Source organism: Silurus aristotelis, assembly GCF_946808225.1.
Source record: "Silurus aristotelis genome assembly, chromosome: 8".
Classification (NCBI taxonomy): Eukaryota; Metazoa; Chordata; class Actinopteri; order Siluriformes; family Siluridae; genus Silurus; species Silurus aristotelis.
In genome coordinates, this window is record NC_139581.1 from 29804245 (window position 1) to 29816453 (window position 12209).

The following is a 12209-nucleotide window of genomic DNA, read 5'->3' on the forward strand; positions in this document are numbered from 1 at the left end:
AAGCATGTAGTGCCTCCCTTCCAGAGGCTGCGGTTTCTCTCCCTGCCCCTAATGGCCTCGTTTTTACTACGTTAAAGAGCAGCAGATGGACGTGAACCACAGGAGGAATCTGGATTTCTCTGTCCATGAAGGCATTTCATGTCCTCAAAGGGTCTGATTGAAGAGTTTAAAGGCAGCTGGAAGACAACAAAAATACGCCGACGTGACGTCTATCTCTAGCAATAGATCTTCCACATCTTCCATCCCATGTGAAGTAGATCTCCATGACGCTGGTTTCGTGGACAGGAGCATCGTCATGCTTTGGGTTTGGGTCTCCTAGTTCAATTCAGAGACGTCCTATACAGATAGTGATTCTAAGGTTGTAAAAAAAGAATGTAGAATTTTATTGCCTAGAAGTTTGTTCCTTATAATTGTACCAGTGGAGACTGTGGTGAAGGAAAAACTCCTTGAGAGGGCAAGAAACCTTGAGAGGAACCAGACGTGCAAGGGAACCTCATCCTCATAACAGTCCCATCATTGTTGAGGAGCTGTTCAGTAATAGGTGCTGAAACGCAGAACTGTTCATGCAACCTGTGGTCCTGAGCACGTTGTAGCAGACTGTTGATATTAATACCAGTCCAATTCCATCCTCAAAGTTCTTAAGAAGCTCAGTGGCTTCATGGATCTTCAGGCTGTAGACGTGAAACCATCTTCACGCAAGGTGGTCTACAACTGCAGAGAAGCACAGTTTTTGTTTGGTTTTTTGTCCACGTCGTGTACGTGAGCTTTAAGGGTAAGCAAAAGATATTTGGATGTATATTCAGAGCGGAATAAAAGTACTGTGGAAATGTGCTCATCAATCAGGATGAAGCTTTGAAAGTGGAAGGTTCAAGAGAAAGAGAAAGGAGGATCTCGGAGTTACGCGCAACGCAAAAGCACACGCCAAATGGACTGCATGAATAAATAATAATAAGTAAAAGTGAATTTCTAGAACTTAGAGCTGATTGTAAGCTAATCACCGTGACTACAGTTAAATAATGACTTTTTTCAGAAGATCTCCATGAAGATATAAAGAACATGCTTTGGATTGGAAGATCTTCCTACTCTAGAGCTCTGAGCAGAAGAATGTGAACGCTGATTTCACCGCAGATCTTCTCACCTCACCTGCATCGACACCTGACTTTACTAGCACCCTTGTGGCTGAATGAAATCCCCCAGATCTAAAAAACAAAACAAACAAAAAAGATCTAGTGGAACATCTTCCCAAAAGAGTGAAGAGCAAATTGGAACTAAATGTGATGTCTCGTCAGATTGAGGTCGGATTTCACCCAACGACTTCTCCGTGTTTTCTCGATCATGACTCGTGGTTCAATTAAGAGCCGCGTTACTCATCCGTACTCGATTCCTTTCACACAGATCGTTTCCGCACTTTACATTCTTCACGTCCCGGAAAACACGCTCATACCTTCTTGCTTTCCTGGCTCACGTATCATGTTAGGATCATTTAAACGTAATGAGGGTTCGTGTGATTTATCTACTGACATCATAAAAGAACGAAAAAAAAATCCATGTGATGCAGGTCGAAATGGAAGTTGGAACCTTGGAAATGTAAAGCAGTAGATCAGTGTGGGTTTTTTTTCTCTATGGAGGGGAAAAAGAGAGGAACTGATTTTTATAAAGCAGAGGTCACGTCAGCCGTGTGCTGTTTCCTCATCTGACATTATACTGGGCTGCGAACATCCCCGGTCCTGACACGTCGTCTCGGAGCTGAAAATGGCCCAATATATGTATTTCTGGGGATAGGCTCCTGAAAAAGTTCCTTACTTCCTGGAAAACATGCTCATGAAAAGGTTCTTGACGTTTGGGGGGGGGGGGGGGGGGGAAAGCTTATGGAAAGGTTCCTGATTTCCTGGAAATTAAGCTCCTGTAAATATTCCTGACTTCCTTGTAAAAAAAAAATTAATAATTATATTATTCTGAAAATAATTTCCTGACTTCCTGGAAATGAAGATCCTGAAAAAAAATCCCTGACTTCCAAAAAAAAAAAAAAAAAAAAAGAAAATTTGTACTTCCTGGAAAATAGCTTCTAAAAATGTTCCTGACTTTCTGGGAAAAAGCTTATGAAAAAGGTTCCTGATTTCCTGGAAATGAAGCTCTGGAAAATATTCCTGATTTCCTGACTTCCAAGATAAAGGAAATCCTCAATTCTTGAAAAAAAAAAGAAAGAAAATAATAGCAGCTCATAAAAATGTTCAAGGCATCCTGGAAATCTTTGGGACATTTCCAGGAAAGCTCCTAGAACATTCCTGTATTCTGAAGAAGAAAAAAAATCTAGACTTCCTGATCAAAAATGGTCCTGATTTCCTGTCTTCCTGGTGGAAATAAAGCTCCTGATAAGATTTCTGAATTCCTGGAGGAACAGATGTGTCTAAACGGATAAAAATGCAAACATGAAAACCTCAAGTGCTCTTCAATCAAATAAATGAAAAAAAAAATTCTTAGAAAGCAAAATGCGGAAAAGATGTTGCAGAACTGCGGCTGCGTGTTCTTTCATATTTTTGGGAAACTGAAAATATGAAAAGGGAATATTTAAAAACCGAGGTCTGGTCGTAGGGCCACGCCCAGTTCGGATACAGATACAGATGGTTTGTGTGTATATGTTCTTCCCCTGCAGGCGTTCTTTAGATATACACACTGTTCCTGGTTGGGGTTTGTCACGTCTGCTTGGTATGAAGGTAACAGTGATCCCTGTTCTCGAAATGCTTGTTCTTTTCTAGATCCTGAATACTAGTAATGCTAATAAACCTGGACTTAATCCCAAATTGGACTTATTGCCCTTTGATTTTATACTCGATGTGTACAAGGAGCTGTGCATCGATCATTTCCTATTACACTACAGTGTTCAATATCTCTCTTTCCCTCTCTCTCCCTCTCTCTCTCCCCCTCTCTCCCTCTCTCTCTCTCCCTGGCCTGTTGCCATGGAGAACGGAGCATCGTTGTGGATTCGACGGTGTCCGTCGGGGTCCTGTGAACAAGTGAGAAAGAGAGAGATGAAGGGAGGGGGAGGAGTGCTTACAGTTAGCCGGTGTCATCGGAGGAGGATGCCGCCTGTCTTGAGCGGTGGTTGCCGCAGTAACCGTTGCCGTGGAGGAAGCCGCTCCTTATGGGGGTGAATGATGGAGGTTGGATTCATCTGCCTTGGAGAACTCACACACACACACTGAATGTTTGTGAAGGGGTTAAATCAGGAGTCTGCTTCAGTCTTATTGTAAAATATATATATAGAAAACTGTGTGTGTGTGTGTGTGTGTGTGTGTGTGTGTGTGTGTGTGTGTGTGAGTGAGTGGACAGTGTGTCTTTTATTTGCCCTAAAATATGAATGGACATGATTAGGTCTTGTATATTGTGTGTGTGTGTGTGTGTGTGTGTGTGTGTGTGTGTGTGTGTGTGTGTGTGTGATGATAATCAGCTGAAACACAGCACCGGTTCCGCACCATCATGCTGAGAACATCGCTACAAGGCTTCACGCTGAGAACTCGAGCTATTTACAGCAGCAGGACAGACACTTGTGGCGTCCAGGCACTGAGTGGGACTGTGGACATCTGTGGACTCCAATCGAACTCCAAAACCCCAAACTCCGCCCCCTTACACACATCCACTTTTTTTTTAGGTCAGGTGACCTGTGCAAACACATACAATGTTCAACGAATAGATAGTAACCAATGACTTTCCATTTTCTCCAACATTCTTTACATTTAGTGAGAAATGATTGCCAAATTGGAAATCTCGGAAAGTCTTGAAAGTTGTTCATTCCGACTTATGCAACATTTAGGCATTGGACATTTTTTTTTTAACCAAACTAGACACTGGTTTACCTTTTTTCAAGGATATATTGGATATTAGGTTAGTTTTTTAAAGGGAACATTCCAAAATTCCAAATTTTTGAATATTGAGCTGGTTCGATGTTGGACTAATTTGGCATTGGACATTAGGCTTTTTGATATTCGTTTCAGTTTCTTAGAAATTGGACATGTAAACTAACTAGCCATGGGATGTTGGACATTTTGTTGAAGTGCAGAAAGGAGACAAACTTTTGTCCCTTTGTCCGATGTTTCCCCTTTGACCAATGAATTACCCAGTAGACTCTACGCTAGTCAGTCTTTTAGACTTTCCAATGGTTTTTTATTTGTATTTTTTTTTAAACAAAACTGGACATTTAGCTAATTAGCCATTGGAGACTGAATCAGCATGGAAATGTATGCAGGTTGTGGATTTTGCACGTTCTTCCACATCGACTGTTTATGGTAGTTTGTTTTGGACGTTTATTTGGTTATGGCAGGGTTTGTTCACTTTTAGTTGGACAGCAGGCTTCATCTTTTTATGGTTGTAAGATCGATATTGGACATTTAGCTACTTAATCCTAATAGTCGCTAATTCAAAATTTGCCCAAAAATGTTATGTTTAGGTCTGGGGTTCAAGCCCCGGTATCGCCAAGCTGCCACTCTTGGGCCCTTGAGCAAGGCCCTTAACCCTCTATGCTCCGGGGGTCCCTTACGAGGGAAATATCAAGGTCCGTGACGTCGGAGTGACGTGGGGCCGCCTTCCCGTGGGCTCACCACCTGCAGGAGGGACCGTAAGGGACGGTGCTGTGAGGATTGGGCAGCAGTCGAAGGCGGGGGCCTGCTTAGACTGCTGCCCCCGCGACCCGAATTACGGATAAGCGGGAGAAAATGAATGAATGAATGAATGAATGTTTTGTTTATGTTTAATTTTCTTCATATATTTAGTTGGTCTCAGACTTTATTTCCCCCACACAATTTGTTAGACATTAAATATATTGCTAGTGATTCACTGATATCCCATTTTTCAGATATTTAGTTGTTTTCTTTGGATATTGGACTGATGAAGGGACTCAATCTTAGACATTGGACATTTGACAAACGAGCTATTGGTTTTTCCATTTTCATAGCCATTGGACTGTAAGCTAGCTAACCATTAGGCACTGGATATTTAGTTGGTTGGACAGTATCTTTCTAGAAGTTTTAGACCTACATAGTGTTTTACACATTCTTGTACATTGGTGTATGCTTTAGACATGGCAGGTGAGACATTTGGTACCTTTGCATTTTTGCTATTCAGTTTTTTTCCACTTGCCCGGACAGTTCTTTCATTGTTCAGCCGAAAAAAAGATAGCATTGTTAGCATGATTTGTGTTAACATGTTTACTCCTTGAAGTGTTAAAAAAAAAAAAAAAGTGTTAATATGCGAGCGAGCAGCTGCATCGCGTCGGACACTTCAACCGATCAATTCTTCAATAACCGTCATTCACGCTAGCAGCGATTTCACTGCAGCTTATTTACAAATTGTGTCCGTCTGATGAACCCTGAATTCTAACGTACGTCGGTACGAAGTGGATCTTTTGCTCTTCTTTAGCAATTCTAGGACTGGCATTTGTTTACCTGAGACACTGGACAGCTACCAGGTGATCATGAATATTCATTGAGAGGAAGCGGCGACGCCGGTGAAGCTCATCAGAGCCGAGTTACGCTAAATAATTTAGCACGTATTTGAGAAAGACACTGGTTTCTCTTGATGGCTTCATGTCTGCCCTTGCATGCTTTTTAAGACTCTCCTGATAAGCGTCCCTGGAGGCATATAATATTAGATTTATTTCTTTTCGTGTTCGTGAAGGACGCGCGTCCTCTGGAAAAATCACTCGTACGCATGTTTAATTCATGACTGCTATATTGGCATGGTGACCCTCATGACCTTGTGCCCTTGTTATTGACCCGCGAAGGTGTGGTGTTTTTTTTTTCTTTTCACAGCCCGAAGACTCAATTGACTCTTCCTCTCTTCGAAAAAGATTCCAGAAAATTCCGTTCACATTTCTATGCAATTCCATTCGCTCTTTTTGAGTTTGTTTGGGATTTGTTTTTGGCTCTAGATGTTAAATTTGGATGTAGTGTGCTACAAAATGATCTGGATCCTGGATCTGCACATGGTACATTCCATAAGGGTTCTAGATTTTACATGTGTACTGTGCAATAAATGCATCTGGATGTTTGAAAATATTGTACACTATATTGGGGCTCTAGATCATATATTTGGATGTGCAGTGCATTATATATAAAGCATTAGATCCTATATGTGGGTGTCTAGTGCACTATATAGGGCCCAATATCATATATTTGAATATTTACTGCATTATATCCAGATCTAGAGCCTACAATTTGGGGTGTGGTGCATTTTCTGGGGCTCTAGATTGTGAATTTGGATGTGTAGTGCATTATATGGTGCTCTATATTCTATTTTTTTGGATGTGTGGTGCATTTTCTGGGACTCTAGATCGCATATTTGATTGTGTCGTGCACTTTACATGGGGGTCCAGACCCTATATTTGGATGTTTAGTGCACTTTATTGGACTTGAGATAATATATTTCAATGTGCACAATCTGGGGATCTAGAACCGATATTTGGATGCGTAGTTATTGAAAGTCTAATGCACTATATTGAACTCTAAATCCTATGTTTGGAGGTTTCATGCACTTTATGGGACTTTGGATTCTGTATTTGGAGGTGTAGTGCACTTCTCCAGGCTCTCAATTCTATACTTTGATGTTTATGCACTTTATGGGGCTCTAGACACCTTTATTTTACGTGTAGTGCAATACATGGGGATCTAGACACAATATTTCGTTGTGTACTGCACTTTCTGGGGCTCTAAATTTGATTTTTAGATTCGTAATGCACCATATGGTACTCTGAGGCCTACAATTGGATGCTTAGTGCATTTCTCTGGGCTCTAGATCCTATTTTTGAATGTGTAGTGCACTATATTTAGCTCTAGAACCTATATTTGGAGGTGTGTATGGGGCTCTAGACCCTATATGCTGATTGAATGTGTAGTGCACTACATTGGGTTCTTATAGATCCATATCCCTATAGCTCATTATATGAGTCCTATATAATATACAACATGTCCAATTTAAAGATCTAGATCCTGTTATGTATTATATTATACATTGTAATGAAGAAAGAAGAGACGAGGCCCAGACGTTTACATTCATACATCGATACATTTCTGATACCAACTTTTTAATGTCTAAACACGTGAGAAAAAAAAAATGGGTAGAACGTTAAATCTAAGAGTAGATCGGACACGCCCTGGAATGTGTGATTGGAACATGTCCTGTGTGACCTTTTAAACAGGAGGAGCCCACGCCCTGTCACATGGACGTGGATCTAATACACACAGACACACACACACACACAGGACTGTCATGTTGTCCTTGGTGCAAGACTCTCTCTGTGTGTGTGTGTGTGTGTGTGTGTGTGTGTGTGTGTGTGTGTGTGTGTGTGTGTGTGTGTGTGTGTTTGTTTGTGTGGATGCTAACAGGCTTTGACAGACACAACCACAGCATTCTACTGATCGATGTCTAATCTCTCCTGTGCCTCAATGGAGCACTTAAAGAGTTTACATTTTAAAGAGTACTACACACTCACACCCACCTGTGTGTTGTGCGTTTGTTTTCCTATACTTACACATGTGGCTATAAAGCACGAGCGCAGAGTGCATTTCAAACCGCTTTACTTTTCAGCACTTGATTAGCCATCCGATTCTCAGTTCCGAATTAGAGATCGATATTTTTCTACATGAAGAACATTCTCAGAGAACATGAATCTGAAAACTAATTTTCCCCAAACACACATATTCCACATTTGTGTTATGTACACGGCCTGAAACATGTCTCGCTTTCACACAAGGGTGAAATGTTCTGTTGGATATCCAAAATAACGTGTTAATAACCTGTTTGTGCATGCTAACTGTTTAAGCTAGTCTATGCTAATTCTCACATCGACTCGAGGAAAATGGTTCTGGGTTTTTATTTGTTTGGGATGTTCATTCCGCCTAGACTATATATTTGTACTGGATATTTAGTGCACTATAAAGTGACCTATGGGTCATAAACACATCCTGCAAAAAACTTTGTACTACACTAGCTCTAGAACTAGATCCCAAACCACTGGACCTTAGTGAGAGCACATATATATTCCTGGTGCACTATACATACTCCTGGGCTCTAGATTCAATATTTAGGTGTGCAATGCACTATATAGGGTTCTAGATTACACATTTGGGTGTGTAGCGCTATATATATATATATATATATATATATATATATATATATATATATATATATATATATATATATATATATATATATATATATACAGTGAGGAAAATAAGTATTTGAACACCCTGCTATTTTGCAAGTTCCCCCACTTAGAAATCATGGAGGGGTCTGAAATTGTCATCGTAGGTGCATGTCCACTGTGAGAGACATAATCTAAAAAAAAAAAATCCAGAAATCACAATATATGATTTTTAAACTATTTATTTGTATGATACAGCTGCAAATAAGTATTTGAACACCTGTCTATCAGCTAGAATTCTGACCCTCAAAGACCTGTTAGTCTGCCTTTAAAATGTCCACCTCCACTACATTTATTATCCTAAATTAGATGCACCTGTTTAAGGTCGTTAGCTGCATAAAGACACCTGTCCACCCCATACAATCAGTAAGAATCCAACTACTAACATGGCCAAGACCAAAGAGCTGTCCAAAGACACTAGAGACAAAATTGTACACCTCCACAAGGCTGGAAAGGGCTACGGGGAAATTGCCAAGCAGCTTGGTGAAAAAAGGTCCACTGTTGGAGCAATCATTAGAAAATGGAAGAAGCTAAACATGACTGTCAATCTCCCTCGGACTGGGGCTTCATGCAAGATCTCACCTCGTGGGGTCTCAATGATCCTAAGGAAGGTGAGAAATCAGCCCAGAACTACATGGGAGGAGCTGGTCAATGACCTGAAAAGAGCTGGGACCACCGTTTCCAAGGTTACTGTTGGTAATACACTAAGACGTCATGGTTTGAAATCATGCATGGCACGGAAGGTTCCCCTGCTTAAACCAGCACATGTCCAGGCACGTCTTAAGTTTGCCAATGACCATTTGGATGATCCAGAGGAGTCATGGGAGAAAGTCATGTGGTCAGATAGAACTTTTGGGTCATAATTCCACTAAACGTGTTTGGAGGAAGAAGAATGATGAGTACCATCCCAAGAACACCATCCCTACTGTGAAGCATGGGGGTGGTAGCATCATGCTTTGGGGGTGTTTTTCTGCACATGGGACAGGGTGACTGCACTGTATTAAGGAGAGGATGACCGGTGCCATGTATTGCGAGATTTTGGGGAACAACCTCCTTCCCTCAGTTAGAGCATTAAAGATGGGTCGAGGCTGGGTCTTCCAACATGACAATGACCCGAAGCACACAGCCAGGATAACCAAGGAGTGGCTCTGTAAGAAGCATATTAAGGTTCTGGTGTGGCCTAGCCAGTCTCCAGACCTAAACCCAATAGAGAATCTTTGGAGGGAGCTCAAACTCCGTGTTTCTCAGCGACAGGCCAGAAACCTGACTGATCTAGAGAAGATCTGTGTGGAGGAGTGGGCCAAAATCCCTCCTGCAGTGTGTGCAAACCTGGTGAAAAACTACAGGAAACGTTTGAACTCTGTAATTGCAAACAAAGGCTCCTGTACCAAATATTAACATTGACTTTCTCAGGTGTTGAAATACTTATTTGCAGCTGTATCATACAAATAAATAGTTAAAAAAAATCATACATTGTGATTTCTGGATTTTTTTTTTAGATTATGTCTCTCACAGTGGACATGCACCTACGATGACAAGTGGGAGAACTTGCAAAATAGCAGGGTGTTCAAATACTTATTTTCCTCACTGTATATATATATATATATATATATATATATATATATATATATATATATATATATATATATATATATATATATATATTTCTAGATTCTAGTTTTTATGTTTTTTTGGATGTGTGGTGCACTATACAGGCTTCTAGAGCGAAAACGCGTGGTTGTTTAGTGCACTATATAGGGCTCTAGATTCTATACTTGGATGTGTAATGCATTATTTTGGGCTCTAGGTTTTATGTTTTTGGATGTGTGGTGTACTATACAGGCTTCTAGAGCAAAAACAGACGCTTGTTTAGTGCACTATATAGGGCTCTAGATTCTATATTTAGGTGTGCAATGCACTATATGGGGTTCTAGATTCCACATTTGGGTGTGTAGCGCTATATATAGGGCTCTAGATTTTATGTTTTTGGATGTGTGGTGCACTATACTGGCTTCTAGAGCGAAAACGCGTGGTTGTTTAGTGCACTATATAGGGCTCTAGATTCTATATTTAGGTGTGCAATGCACTATATGGGGTTCTAGATTCCACATTTGGGTGTGTAGCGCTATATATAGGGTTCTATATTCTAGATTTTATGTTTTTGGATGTGTGGTGCACTAAACTGGCTTCTAGAGCGAAAACGCGTGGTTGTTTAGTGCACTATATAGGGCTCTAGATTCTATACTTGGATGTGTAATGCATTATTTTGGGCTCTAGGTTTTATGTTTTTGGATGTGTGGTGCACTATACAGGCTTCTAGAGCGAAACAGCGTGGTTGTTTAGTGCACTATATAGGGCTCTAGATTTTATATTTGAATGTGCAATGAACGATATGTGGTTCTAGATTTTGTATTCGGATGTGTAGGGCACTATATGAGGAACTAGAGCCTATATTTATATGTGCAGTGCATTATACAGGGCTCTAGGTTTTATATTTTTAGATGTGACTATGAAATAATGGTGTTTACAGCTTATCTACTGTAGTGCCACACTTTATCTAATACACTTTATAGCGCAAAAGGTTGCAGTCATCAGGGTGTGGTTTTAAATTCAGTGCTTTTGCTGCTTGTTCCATGTTTTACAGGCTTTGATAGATTCTAGATCCTATCTCTGGAACTTTATAATCCAGTAGAGAGTGATTCTAGACACACCCCCTTGCTTATGAGCTAATAGATTATTACTAGTGCACTGCATGTCCAATAAAGAGCAATTTAGTTACACGTGTACTGTAGTGCGTGATTTCACAATGTAACATTAAGACAAGGCCATGCTATCAAATTAGCTTATTCCCACCGAGGCCTTTTTCCTCCTGAGCATGTTTTTTTCTTCCCATGTTTGTAATTTCACCCCAGCAAGAAGATCCGTGTTAGAGGAGAATAACCGAAACGTGTCGCGAGTTTTTACGGCTGCACACAACGACTTCTAATAAATCCTTTTAGCGGAGAACGAACCTGGAACCAGTCGAATATTGAAACCGCTAGCAGGGATTGTTCTCATTACAAACCTATTACGATGATTCTAATTGGATTAATCTGTTGTATGAGGAGCTGAAATGCTGTTCAGGCTTTGTGATGTTAAGATAATGATGCTATCTGACTGTAGCGCTGACACCGAGACGTTTCCTCAGTCGCTCATATTTCAATTCTCTACATATGAGGGTGGGGATTTATAACCCAACGCTGAAGCCATATTACTGCTTATGCAAGAACTTAAATGACTTCGGAAAACAATCAGAATGTAGCGTTTTGTAATTGTTTTAATTGTTAAAATTAGCATTGTTTCGCTTTTAATGGTAAGATTTGGGACTGTATTAGTTTTAAATTGGGGATTGTGTTAATTTCAATAGTTTTAAAGGTTATAATTGTGACTGTGTTGGTTTTAATGGTTTTATTGGGGACTGTGTTGGTTTTAATGGTTCTAATGGTGACTGTGTTGGTTTTAATGGTTCTAATGGAGACTGTATTGGTTTTAATGGTTCTATTGGGGACTGTGTGGGTTTTAATGGTTCTAATGGGGACCGTATAGGTTTTAATGGTTCTAATGGGGACCGTATAGGTTTTAATGGTTCTAATGGGGACCGTATAGGTTTTAATAGTTCTAATGTGGATTGTGTTGTTTTAATGGTTCTAATGGTGACTGTGTTTTGATTTTAATAGTTCTAATGTGGATTGTGTTGTTTTAATGGTTCTAATGGTGACTGTATTGGTTTTAATGGTTCTAATAGTGACTGTGTTGGTTTTAATGGTTTTATTGGGGACTGTGTTGGTTTTAATGGTTCTAATGGTGACTGTGTTGGTTTTAATGGTTCTAATGGAGACTGTGGTGGTTTTAATGGTTCTAATGTGGACTGTATTGGTTTTAATGGTTCTATTGGGGACTGTGTGGGTTTTAATGGTTCTAATGGGGACTGTATAGGTTTTAATGGTTCTAATGTGGACTGTATAGGTTTTAATGG

At 40.2% G+C, this 12209-nt stretch overlaps 1 protein-coding gene across 1 annotated transcript in view; it reads left to right on the forward strand.

The window, feature by feature from the left end:
- Nucleotides 1–12209, forward strand: part of LOC310730257 (T-cell surface glycoprotein CD3 gamma chain) — a 383983-nt gene that overhangs the window by 58431 nt on the left and 313343 nt on the right. The gene's annotated exons all lie outside the window — the stretch shown is intronic.